This window comes from Papaver somniferum, chromosome 9, assembly GCF_003573695.1.
Source record: "Papaver somniferum cultivar HN1 chromosome 9, ASM357369v1, whole genome shotgun sequence".
NCBI classification, from domain to species: Eukaryota; Viridiplantae; Streptophyta; class Magnoliopsida; order Ranunculales; family Papaveraceae; genus Papaver; species Papaver somniferum.
Window position 1 is genome coordinate 29,586,052 of NC_039366.1, and position 14,249 is coordinate 29,600,300.

The window sequence follows — 14,249 nt, forward strand, 5'->3', positions numbered from 1 at the left end:
TTGAATTGGGTTAAGTCAAACAAGTTCGGCTATAAGATCTGAAGAACAGGTAGCCGAACTAATTTGGAAGTGTAGTTTCGGCTGCTTTTTCCTAAAACGCATGTAGCTGAACTCGCTTTTAATGGAGGTTTTGATGATCGGCTAACAGGTTCTGGAACAGGTAACCGAACTTTTATCCAAGAGTATACAGAGTAATGTTCGGTTTCCAACATTAATTTTCGACTGAACTGAACTCAATATAAGATGAAGTACGGTTAGGAGAAAAAATTCTCAAATAAACCAAACTCAATATATGTGTTTGCATCAGTAGAGTTCGGTTAGAAAAAAAAAATTGTGAACCAACCGAACTCAACATATTGATTTTTAGAGAAGGGTTTGGTTAACAATTTTTTTTTTGCGAACCAACCGAACTCAACATATTGATTTTCAGAGAATGGTTCGGTTAGCATTTTTTTTTTTGCGGACCAACCGAACTCAACATATTGATTTTCAGAGAAGGGTTCGGTTAGCAATTTATTTATTTTGGCGAACCAGCCGAACTCAGCATTTGTTGTTTGAATACAAGTGTTCGGTTAAAGGACAAAATTTTCCAATTAACCTAACCAACCGAACACAATATATTGGTTTTCAATGAGGAGTTCGGTTAAAACAATTTTTTGCGGACCAACCAAACTCGGAGTTCGGTTTTGAAAAAATAAATTCGTGATAACCGAAGTGTTCTTCGTGTTCTTGGTTTCAGAATATTCGGTTGGAAAACTTTTTTTTTTTAACTATTCCTAATCGAACATGCCACTTTAACTTCCTTTAAACCATATTTTGATGATTTGTACTCAATTTTCCCAATCAAAAACGAATTAAAAACGGTTGATGTGTTTTTCAATCGAACGCAGAACATCAAGGAAAAAGAGAAGAAGAAGAGAATAATTTATTTTTTCAAAACTAAAAAATTTCGATGCCCCTCATTATCTTTGTTTTTATTTTTGATTTTGGTTAATAGATACATTTGGATTAGATGTATATGATTAGATTTATATAGTTATTAGGTTAGTTTAGTTTAAATTAAAGTAAAGGGTAAATATGTATTTACCTAACTTTAGGAAACCCCTTATAAGTATAGGGAGGTTTCCCTAATAAAATCATGGTCCCCCAAAAAAATCATGGTCCCAAAAAATCGTTCAAAGAAGAACGAAAAAAATCAACAATTCTTCAACATTTACACCCATAAATCCCGATGAACCCATAAATCTCAAGGAAAATCCTATTCTACCATGAGGATAGGAAAAGTGCAAAGTGGGTCTCGCTCAGTAGAGTGTGGTTTCATTCTTACTTTCACATAGAATTTATTTTTGGAGATTTTTTCTGATTAACCAATCAATCTCAAGAAAAAATAGGGAATCCAGATGGAAGTCGCATGGAAGTATAATGGTGGAGCTAAAATTTTCATATAAATGGGATGAGTATATAGATTTTTTTTTTTGGTTTGTAAGGGCAAGTTTAAAGATGTAAGCGTAAGTTTAAATTTCAATGTTTGTTGATTTATCTACGTGTAATAAACTACGTTATACTTTGTAGTTACATCTTGTTATGAGGCTAGATGTAACAAGTACGCGCACCATTTTGAGGGGCATTTAATTAGAGTTTTTTTTATTTGTTGTCAGAGAAGTAAAAGGTTAAAATTTTAGATGGTATTTTTATAGTTAAAGGTGACTTTGAATAAATTTTCTCTCGATTTGAGATTATACGATTGGTTTGACCATGGGTATGTCTGCCTCCCTTAAGTAACATCATGAAATTCTTCATTCCTAATTTCATTTCTAAATAAGAGTTTGAGCTGAGGAAAATTCTTTAAAAACACGTACAAATGCGGCAAATCTGTTATGTTAACACTCATATTATCGACATGTGTTTTCTCTTCTGGATTCAAATAGAAAATTTTATTAACCTTTTAGTTACTAAGGAACATATAATGAGATCCATGACCAATAATTCCTATGTCTGTGAAAATCACTTTTCAACTCAAAAATATTACTCTAATCTGGTGTTTTAAGCTTTCTTATTTTGTTTCAAAGAACACTTTAATTGATGACCTTTTAGAGATGTTAAAAGAAAAGGTTTGGAACTTCGCTCTCAAGAAGTTCATCATCAACAATCAAAGTTCCCTCGGAACTAAACTCAACAAGCAAAATTGATATGAAGCAAAAGGTATTGACGGTCAAAAAGCCGTAAATGAGTCGATCAAGTGGTGGGAAAGAAACGATTCATATTGCAAAAGAATTAATGAAATCCCCTAAAGGTCAGAGAGCTAAAATTTTGGTGTTCGTATCATGGATTTTGGTTCGCGCTTTATGACATTTTTATTATCAAACTAATCCAATCCCGCAAAGGATTGTGCACGAAACAACAATCGAGAGGAGTTGTTCGGTAGTAGGGCTTTAGTCCCAATGTCACTTGAAAAAGCGGGGATCTAACAACCACACCCAATATTTCGATTAGCAATCTGCATGGGCGAACTCTAATATACTTTTAATAGAATTAAGTAGACAGTCAGACTCAATCTTAATAAAAAGTATATCAAGGAGTGAATATCTCTATCTCTTGATTTGATTTATACTCAAGCAAATAGAAATCTGCGAGTCTTTATCAAATACAAGGATAATAAACTTGGATGGTACCAAAGACCAATATCCAAGGATCAATCAATTTCCAATCTACAACCAAAGGTTGGATTTCACAATTGATCGATACAAACGCACAACCTGTGATATTTCAATTAAATAACAAAATATAATGCAGAACATAAATAACACAGACACCAGAAATTTTGTTAACGAGGAAACCGCAAATGCAGAAAAACCCCGAGACCTAGTCCATATTGAACACCACACTGTATTAGCCGCTACAGACACTAGCCTACTACAAACAAACTTCGGTCTGGACTGTAGTTGAACCCTAATCAATATCACACTGATTCAAAGTACAGTTGCGCTCCTTACGTCTCTGATCCCAGCAGGATACTGCACACTTGATTCCCTTAGCTGATCTCACCCACAACCAAGAGTTGCTACGAGCCAAAGTCGAAGACTTTAATAAACAAATCTGTATCACACAGAAAAGTCCATGATAATAGATAAATTTGTCTCTCACAGATAAACCTAGAAGTTTTGTTCCGTTTTTTGATAAATCAAGGTGAACAGGAACCAATTGATAAACCGGACTTATATTCCCGAAGAACAACCTATTATTATCAATCACCTCACAATAATCTAAATTGTACGGTAGCGAAACTAGATATTGCGGAATCACAAACGATGAGACGAAGATATTTACGATTTCTTTTTATCTTGCCCTATCGGAGATATAATCTCAAGCCAATCTTACAATTGAACTCGTACGATAGAAAATGGCAAGATCAGATCGCTCAACTACAAGAGAAATAGTTTCGTCTGGCTTCACAATTCCAATGAAGTCTTTAAGTCGTTAACCGACAGGGTCTCGAGAAGAAACCTACGGTTAAAGGAGAATCGACTCTAGAAAACCAACTAGTATCACACAGGAGGTGTGGGGATTAGTTTTTCCAGTTGCTAGAGTTCTCCCTTATATAGTCTTTCAAATCAGGGTTTGCAATCCAAGTTACCTTGGTAACAAAGCATTCAATATTCACCGTTAGATGAAAAACCTGATTTATCCAAGCTAATATCTTTCAACCGTTAGATCGAAACATAGCTTGTCACACACATAAATGAAATGTATTCATTTAGGTTTGAGTAACCGTACCTAAACGTGTACACTTAGTTGGTTCACAAATAGTTAACCAATGGTTAGCCATATGAGCACTTTCATATTAACCGTATTCATCTTTCTCATAACTAGTTCAAATGTCTCATAAGAACTAGTTCAAGAGTTGTTCAATTGCTTAGATCTTTATACATACACACAATTGAAACAAAATCGGTTTGATTCACTTGAATCAATTCATGAACAATATAACCACGGTTTGCAAAGATTACATTCCTTATTGATTTATTGTTTGAGTTCATGAAACTACCGATTTGAGAAATATAACCAGCTTGGGTACGCGTATGGGTATGCGTATTTTAGCTACCGGATTTGAGTTGGTTTTGGTTTCCAAACTCAGCAGAACTTTTCGGGTAGAAAAGTTTCGCCAGTACGCGTACCTAAGGTGACTGTTTTATGAGTTCGTAAACTCCATACTCAGCAGAATTTTCCGGGAGGAAAAGTTCCGCCAGTACGCGTACGGGTACGCGTACCCAACCTGTTTCCTTCACTAATACCGCATGCACACATATGCACGCACTTGGTTTCCGGCACATGGATTTATACACTAATGTGCGAACACACTATATATGCTTATATCCATAGTTGGTTACGTAATCTCAACTCTACATTTAAATCATTGAAACATTCTTCTACAATGTTATAATAGTCGTTAGACATAAAGAATCGACTATCGTCATCAAAACTATTTTCAAGATTGAAACGGCATCATGACTTTCGTCACGGGTAAAGATGAAAATGGTTAAAGCAAAAGCTTACCTATACATATTTCGAGAAAAAGATAGGCGAGTAAACTCGGCTCGAAATAGCAGAATTTGTATGTATGAAAACTATCATACTTATACGACTTTTGTCTCAAGAGTAGGAGATAGGGTAGATAGACTTTTGGGTGACAGATGAGTTAAAGTCTCCACATACCTTTTGGTCGGATGAAGTTCCAATGGTTCCTTGAGTAGTTCTTCGTCTTCATAAGATAATCGCCATGGAGTCTGGAGCTCAACTATTCCTAACTATCCTAGACCGAGACTTAGTCATAAGTAAACTAGAAATCAAGACATATAGTTTTGATCACTAACATTTACAAACATGCTTGAGATAACAACGCATGCGAGTTCGACCGAGCAATGCTCTAACATCACTACCAAACCTCTACCCTATCTTGATATATGAAAATTTAGCTACAAAGTCTGGATATCTTCGTTCAGGGCATCCTGCTGGAGCGGTTTCATCGGGGCAAAAACACTTGATGCAGGACACTCAAAGGTCAACCTTTTATCTTGGTTCACTAGACTTCTGATCATGCTTTTGGAAGGTGACAAAACCAAGGGCTTTCTAACTATGATGTCTTTATAAAGCAAGTCTCAAATCACATTGATAGGACTAGAGGTCAGATGAAGATTAATCTTTGGATTCTTTAGTATTCTGATTATGCTAGACCTGTGGTGATAAGTAAAAACGCGGGGGTACCAAAATATACCACCAACTTTTTATTAGGAAATCTGTATGGACAAACACAATACAACTCCGAGTGTTCAACTCAATCAAGGAATAATATCTAGAGTTATATCTCTCTATCTTGAGATTAGAACGTTTACAAAATCAAATCCGTGAACCTAATTCCGAAGAGATTACTTGGACGGTACCAAAGACCAATATCCAAGAATCAATCAAGTCGTATCCAACAAACTAGGTCGGATGTATCTACTATGATTGATTAACACACAACCTGTGATATTCCAATTATAAAGATAAACAATATAATGCGTAAAATGAAATAACACGGACACTAGAAGTTTTGTTAACGAGGAAACCGCAAATGCAGAAAAACCCCGGGGCCTAGTCTAGATTGAACACCAAACGGTATTAAGCCGCTACAGACACTATCCTACTACCAATTAACTTTGGACTGGAATGTAGTTGAGACCTAAAAGGTATCTCATCGATTAAGGTACACTCGTGCTCCGTATGCTCGGTTGAACGCAATGATGACTGTCTTGATTCTCAACTACATTTTTATCCTAGTCCGAGACTTAACTAACTGTATACTAGAAATCAAGATGTATTTTTGACAACTAAATTTGACAAAAATCTTGAGATAGCAACACTTGTAAATTCGACCGAGCAATGCTCTAATAATAAGTAAAAGTAAGCAAGCAATTTCTGTGGTCCAAGAAAACAGATGCACGTGCTAACGCACAACGACTTTATAGGTAGGAGTCATTGCTTCTTGGGATTGTCGTCTTCTTCAGTAATATATGCAATGAAGGAATTAAAAAAGGGTCAGGCATTCTGCTTCTGCAACAGCTGCGGAAGATAAAGAAAAAATACCAATGCTATTGGCCCTAGCTCTTGAAAGACCACATATCCAAGCTTTGTTTCGTTCCAAATAACATCCTTTCGAACTCTCCTTTTTGTGCAATTGAACGTGTCTCAGATCTCAATCAAAAGTGGACCGTCTAAAGAAGATATCTACTTGGATCTTTGGCATAAGATGGAACTAGAAAAAAAAGGGTCTAAAATCTATAATATTTGTGGCTGGCGTAGGTATACATGCAGCGAATAACTTGTTTGATCAACTTCGTGGGACCGTTAGCAGAGGTGTTATAGTTGTTAAACATAGTGGACTTGGTCAATTACAAGGACCTTATAAAATATAATATTTTTCTGGAGGTTCACTGATCGCTTGTTTTTTTACCTTATAGCCATCGGAGGGACAGTCGCCAACTCTTTCCTGACCTTGAATTGGGAGCAAAGGTTTACATTAAATTATGAGATCCACTTTCAAACACACCTCTGTATATATCGACTGAGAATATGTTTTAGTCGGTGAAACCGGTGAACCATGCGATCTGGTTAGATGCGTGGGGCAGAGGGATCGTAGTACCCCCTTTGATCCAGCCTCAGATTCACCTACTCAAGGGACAGTCCTGACAGCATGCAAGCTGTGAAAGGCTCTTGAGTCCCGAAACTTTTCGAGCAGACTCTATTTTCTCAGAGGTCATGCCACCACATGGATGCCTCTCTGATCCGCTGAAATCATTTACTTTGTCGACTTCTTTCGTTATTCAACCCCATCTCCAAATGAGACCATTAGTTATTGTTCTTGAGAAATGACATGGTCTGACCCATTCCTCGAAAGAAGTTTTGAGATACAAGAGATTCACTTCATTATCGAGATTGGAATGGCTTTCTTTCTCGCCGAAAGATTCCCAAACTATGCTTCTGACTTTGATTCCTTACTTTACTTCGGTACAACCTGGTGAACCAGGCATATAAAAGAATCTTTCGGTTTGAAGCGGGTAGAAAAGATCAACTAGCTGTAGTTTGGTTGACTCAAAAGAAGCGGAAAATAAAAGACGCTAGTTAATGACCTCGCTGATCACATACGCTATCTCTTACAATACTCTCGCTACTCCCATAAATGAATTCCTTCTTAATCTTTTCTGAAAAAGAGGGGGTCTAACAACCTCACCCAATATTTCGATTAGCAATCTGTATGGACTAACTCCAATATACTTTCTAGAGAATCAACTAGACAATCAGACTCAATCTAGATAAAAGTATATCAAAGAGTTAATATCTTAATCTCTCGATTTGATCTATACTCAAGCAAATGGAAATCTGCGAGTCTTTATCAAATACAAGAGAGTTAAACTTGGATGGTACCAAATACCAATATCCAAGTGTAAATCAATTTAAATCAACAACCAAAGGTTGAATATACTAATTTATTGATCTTAACACACAACCTGTGATATTTCAATTATATAACAAAATATTATGCGGAATAGAAATAACACAGACATCAGAAATTTTGTTAACGAGGAAACCGCAAATGCAGAAAAACCCCGGGACCTAGTCCAGATTGAACACCATACTGTATTAAGCCGCTACAGACACTAGCCTATTACAAACTAACTTCGGTCTGGACTGTAGTTGAACCTTAATCAATATCACACTGATTCAAGGTATAGTTGCGCTCCTTACGTCTCTGATCCCAGCATGATACTACGCACTTGATTCCCTTACCTGATCTCACCCACAACCAAGAGTTGTTACGACCCAAAGTCGAAGACTTTAATAAACAAATATGTATCACACAGAAAAGTCTATGATGATAGATAAATTTGTCTCCCACAGATAAACCTAAGAGTTTTGTTCCGTCTTTTGATAAAATCAAGGTGAACATGAACCAATTGATAACTCGGACTTATATTTCCGAAGAACAACCTAGAATTATCAATCATCACAGAATAATCTAAATTGTATGGTAGCGAAACTAGATATTTTGGAATCACAAACGATGAGACGAAGATGTTTGTGATTTCTTTTTATCTTGCCATATCGTTAACCTACAGGGTCTCGAGAAGAAGCCTAAGGTTAAAGGAGAATGGACTCTAGCAAAACCAACTAGTATCACACAGGAGGTGTGGGGATTAGTTTTTCCAGTTGCTAAATGTCTCCTTTATATAGTTTTCAAATCAGGGTTCGCAATCCAAGTTACCTTGGTAACAAAGCATTCAATATTCAAATCAGGTTCTCGAGATGAAGAACCTGATTTAACCAAGCTAATATCTTTAAACCGTTAGATCGAAACTTATCTTGTCACACACAAATGAAATGTATTTCATTTAGGTTTGAGTAACCGTACCTAAACGTGTACACTTAGTTGGTTCACAAATAGTTAACCAGCTTGGGTACGTATACCATAGCTACCGGATTTTATTTTGGAAACTCAGCAGAAATTTTCGGTTGAAAACTTCCGTGGGTAGGCGTACGGGTATCCGTACCTAAGGTGACTGGTTTAACAGTTTTCAAACTTACAAACTCAGCAGAAATTTTCGGTTCGAAAACTTCCGCTGGAACGCGTACCGAACCTGTCTCCTTCACCAATACCGTATGCACACATATACACACACTAGGTTTCCGGCACATGGATTTATACACTAATGTGCGAACACACTATATATGCTTATATCCATAGTTAGTTACGTAATCTCAACTCTACATTTCAATCATTGAAACATTTTTCTATGATGTTATAATAGTCGTTGTTCACAACTATCGTCATCAAAGATATTTTCAAGATTGAAACTTCATCATGACTTTCGTCATGGGTTATGATGAAAAGTGCTTAAAGCGAAAGCTTACCAACATATATTTCGAGAAAAAGATAGGCGAGTAAACTCGGCTCGAAATAGAAAATGTGTATATATGAAAACGATCATACTTATATGACTTTGTCTAAAGAGTAGAAGATATAGTAGATAGACTTTTGAGTGATAGATAAGTTCAAGTCTCCACATACCTTTTTGGTCGGATGAAGTTCCACTGGTTCTTTGAGTAGTTCTTAGTCTTTGTAAGATGATCGCCATGGAGTCTGGAGCTCAACTACACTAAACTGTCCTAAGCCGAGACTTAGATATAAGTAGTCTAGAAATCAAGAAATATAGTTTTGACAACTAAACTTGACAAACATGCTTGAGATAGCAACGCATGCGAGTTCGACCGAGCAATGCTCTAACAATCTCCCCTTTTGTCAATTTTAGTGACAAAAGTATCAATACATATGGATTACAAAATAGATAAAACTTTGTAGATTCTCGTCCACATGCTTGATCTCCTTGGTGCTTCAACATAACTCAAAAACTTCGTCTTTTCCAAGTACTCCCATGATTCCATAGATTTTCAATTCAGCATCATAGTTATTGAAGATCGTAGCCATAACAATGAGAAAAAAAAATCTCTCGATCATTGTTATACAGTGTCATAGTATTATTACACAGTATCAAAGTTCTTATATCACAACTTCGACAACAATACTATGGTAATATGTATCACTCCCCCTTAGTCAATACTTTCATCTTAACATGAAAACCACTCCCCCTTACATAATGATCCGTAAACCATATGTATTTGTAGTGTGAACTACATATTAATTCTCCACCATTTTTTCAATAAAATTGGCAAAGGTACGAAAAAGAGATCCTAATGAAATTTCCATGGAGATGCTTCAAGACCAAAGAAAAGTACATATCAACTTGTTTAGATGCAATCATAAAGCCGAAGCTAAACGCATTAATCAAGGAGTTTATAAAGATACAAGATAACCCCTAAAATATTCCACAGCCTCACTCCACACAAAGATATGGAAATTAAGCACAAGTTCAAAAAAACTCTCCCCCATTTGATGTCATTCCCGAAAGAACAACAAGAGCGACCTTACTTTTATAAGAAAAGAAGGATTTCTTTGGACACTAAAAACCATAAGGAAATGATTTTGTATCCATAATTTCTCAATCAAACTAATCACAAGAGAACCCATGATTAATTTAATCGGAAACACACAACCAAATTAATCACAAACGAATCTATGATTTGTTTAGTTGGAAATGCTCACATAAGTAAACTTATGGAGCCGCATAATATATACATAAAATATGGATCAGGGAAGATCAATACTGCGGAATATACAAAGATTCATTCTATTCTCATCACTATTTTCATAACGACATATAATAGACATAATCTTTGTAAATAAAAATTCATCCTATCTTCCATCAATTATTTGCATAACGACATAATAGGTTCAATTTTTGTTTGTCAAAAGTTCATCGATATTTTATCAATACATGCATATCGACATATTAAGGAGATAACTTTTGACATTGTATGGGACAATCATAGTTCACGGATGCAAATACACATATCCCATAACATATTGCAATATATAAAATCATAAAGATTAATACTGCAAAAATCAATCTTTGTCCTTAAAAGGTAGAATCAATCTTTTTCGCACCAAGAGTGGTTACCAAAAGCGTATAAAAATATTTTCTTAACAAAGAAGAACATACAAAGTCATTAAAGACCATGCATCATAGTTCACATAAGGTGATTGTGAACATTCAAAAATTCCATAACAATGCATACTACTTCCCATCTTGAACTTCCTTCTTTGTGATTCACCAACATCATTCTTGTAAAAGCTACAAATGATCTTATAAGAGAATTACTCCAAGAATCCAAGTGCCCAGGTCCAGTAGAACAAGTGCGACGAAACGGAGCATAACACTCAAAAACAAGATACGAGACAAATACCAACCTCAAATAATTCACATTTAGGATTTCTCATCACCATTTTGAAGATAATTCAAATAGGAAGATAATGCAAAAAGAATGAGGTCATTCCGAGTTCGGACGAAGAAGTTACGACCAAAACAAATTTACCGGATATCGACGTCAAGTATGCATACGGGTTTGCAAACGAATTTTCGTATCTTGGAGCAGTATGTAAACGGGTATGCATACCTAAACCCCTGGATTTTGATTTTAAATGATGTTATGCATACCTGGTATGTGTACCATGTACTCCAGACATCCCGAACTATTATTTTCAAACCTAAACATTTAAAAACATTAAACACATATCAAGTTAGGTAGAAAAGAACGATAAGAAAGGTACATGGATCATTATAAGTACTTTAAGCAAATAAGAACATAAATCTTTCTCAGGTTTATAGACATACCTTTTTAGAAGAATCCAGTCGAATTCTACAGCCTTGCCGAACATAATTTGTGTGCCCCAATTCTAGTGCTTCCCTCACCGTATACATAGCAGGACATTCCTTGGTGAGGATGCACTTACAACACAATCAAGTTGCATTGGGGTGAACAATGTCCTGCTCACCACAAGTGACCTTTGGTTTATCATGAAAGAGATCGCTTTTAGAACCTTTCACATCCAATTCCATTTTTCCAAAAAACTTGTTAAGTTCCAACATCATGGATACTGCCTTCTCCATAGTCATGGAATTTTCTGGAAGATCATTCCTTTTCACACTCAAAGCATCATTGAATTTCTTTGGTACCCACTTCTGAGTGCGTTTACGAACAACCGGAACCTTCTTCCCATTACTCTCTTCAAGATTTCTCGGAAGAGAATTGGATTGACTATTCTTTTACAAGTTAGTCTTTCTCCAACTGGGAGCATCGGATCTTGTATTAGTCTTTACGAAGTTATCCTTTTGATAACCATTACGATTGTGAAAAGGATTTGTATGACGTTTATAGGCAAATCTAGATTTATCACATCATTGATTCCTTTGCCTAAAGGTTGGACAGTTACAACGTGTTACATTAAGTGGATTAGTCTTAACATATGATCTTGGTTTCACAACTTCTTATGAGACCAAACAAGAACATCATGAAGTTTCTCATTCCATATACGGAAGCGAAATCTCCTTTCCAGGTGACCTTTATTTCCGCAATAGTGACAAACATAAGGAATGTTCTTACCTTGATCCGTGTATGCTAACTTTGGAGGTTGATATACTTTTCTCTTTCAAACCTTAACTGCCGGTGAAGGTATTTCACTTTTTCCATCAGTGGAAAACTTTTGTTGAGAAGCATCACTAGCCTTGACAAATTTTACCTCTTTGCTAGTACTTGGAGCATCTATTCCCTTATAGCCCAATCCTCGTGTATCACGATGATTTTAAGAGGAACCCAATAAAAAAAAAAACAAAGTTAATTTGCTTGAACTAGAATTGAACTTTTTCAAGTCATCTTCCAACATCTTGATTTTATCAAGAGCAGCAGTTAAATCATCCTCAAGGCGTTTTTCTCGAGTGAGATAAACACTTTCTCTGTCATCAAAACTAATTTGTTGAGAGTTAAACCTTGCTTCAGATTCTTCAAGTTTCTCTTCCAACAAAAAGTACTTTTGATAAAGATTATCACATTCAAGTGACTTCATATGTAGGTTTTCCTCAGAATCCTTGAAGATCGATTCGTTAAAACGATTCGGAAAAAAAAAACACCTGCGTAACATCTTCTCAATTTCTTGTTTTCTCGACAGATAGGAGTCAGAAGTGGTGAGACATGAGAAGTTTTAATCTTCTTCATATTCCACGAATCCAAAAACTTAACATACTCTGTGACTTCCTAATCAACATCTCTATCAACATCTGAATCACCTTCATGAGAAAGTTCATCCAACTGTTCTTCTAGGAGAGTTTCTCAATCAACAGTTTTTATATCAAGAGAATGTTTAGATATTGACTTATATGTGACAGTTCTCTCAGGTGAATCCAAGCTTTTAGAATCATCTGGTAATTTCTGAACTGGTACGTTATTAGAGATAGACTCGTCCATAATCAGATCGCTACAAACACAAACTTATAAGGTTTTTAACGTGTTTTCCTGCTCTGATACCAATTGAAAAAGCGGGGGTCTAACAACCTCACCCAATATTTCGCTTAACAATTTGTATAGACTAACTCTAATATACTTTCTAGAGAATCAACTAGACAGTCAGAATCAATCTAGATAAAAGTATATCAAAGAGTTAATATCTCAATCTCTCGATTTGATCTATACTCAAGCAAATGGAAATCTGCGAGTCTTTATAAAATACAAAAGAGATAAACTTGGATGGTACCAAAGACCAATATCCAAGTGTCAATCAATTTAAATCAACAACCAAAGGTTGGATATTCTAATTGATTGATCTTAAAGCACAACCTGTGATATTTCAATTATATAACAAAATATAATGCGGAATAGAAATAACCCACAACCAAGAGTTGTTACGACCCAAAGTCGAAGACTTTAATAAAAAAATCTGTATCACACAGAAAGTCTACGATGATAGATAAATTTGTCTCCCATAGAAAAACCTAAGAGTTTTGTTCCGTCTTTTGATAAAATCATGGTGAACAGGAACCAATTGATAACCCGGACTTATATTCCCGAAGAACAGCCTAGAATTATCAATCACCTCACAATAATCTAAATCGTATGGTAGAGAAACTAGATATTGTGTAATCACAAACGATGAGACGAAGATGTTTGTGATTTATTTTTATCTTGCCATATCGGAGATATAATCTCAAGTCAACTATTCAATTGAACTCGTACGATAGAAAATGGAAAGATCAGATCGCTCAACTACAAGAGAAGTAGTTTCGTCTGGCTTCACAATCCCAATGAAGTCTTTCAGTCGTTAACCTACAGGGTCTCGAGAAGAAACCTAAGGTTAAAGGAGAATAAACTCTAGCAAAACCAATTATTATCACACAGGAGGTGTGGGGATTGGTTTTTCCAGTTGCTAGATGTCTCCTTTATATAGTTTTCAAATCAGGGTTTGCAATCCAAGTTACCTTGGTAACAAAGCATTCAATATTCACCATTAGATGAAAAACCTGATTTAACCAGGCTAATATCTTTCAACCGTTAGATCGAAACTTAGCTTGTCACACACAAATGAAATGTATTTCATTTAGGTTTGAGTAACCGTACCTAAACGTGTACACTTAGTTGGTTCACAAATAGTTAACCAATGGTTAGCCATATGAGCACTTCCATATTAACCATATTCATCTTCTTCACATAACTAGTTCAAATGACTCATAAGTTGAAGAGTTGTTCAATTGCTTAGGTCTTTATGAATA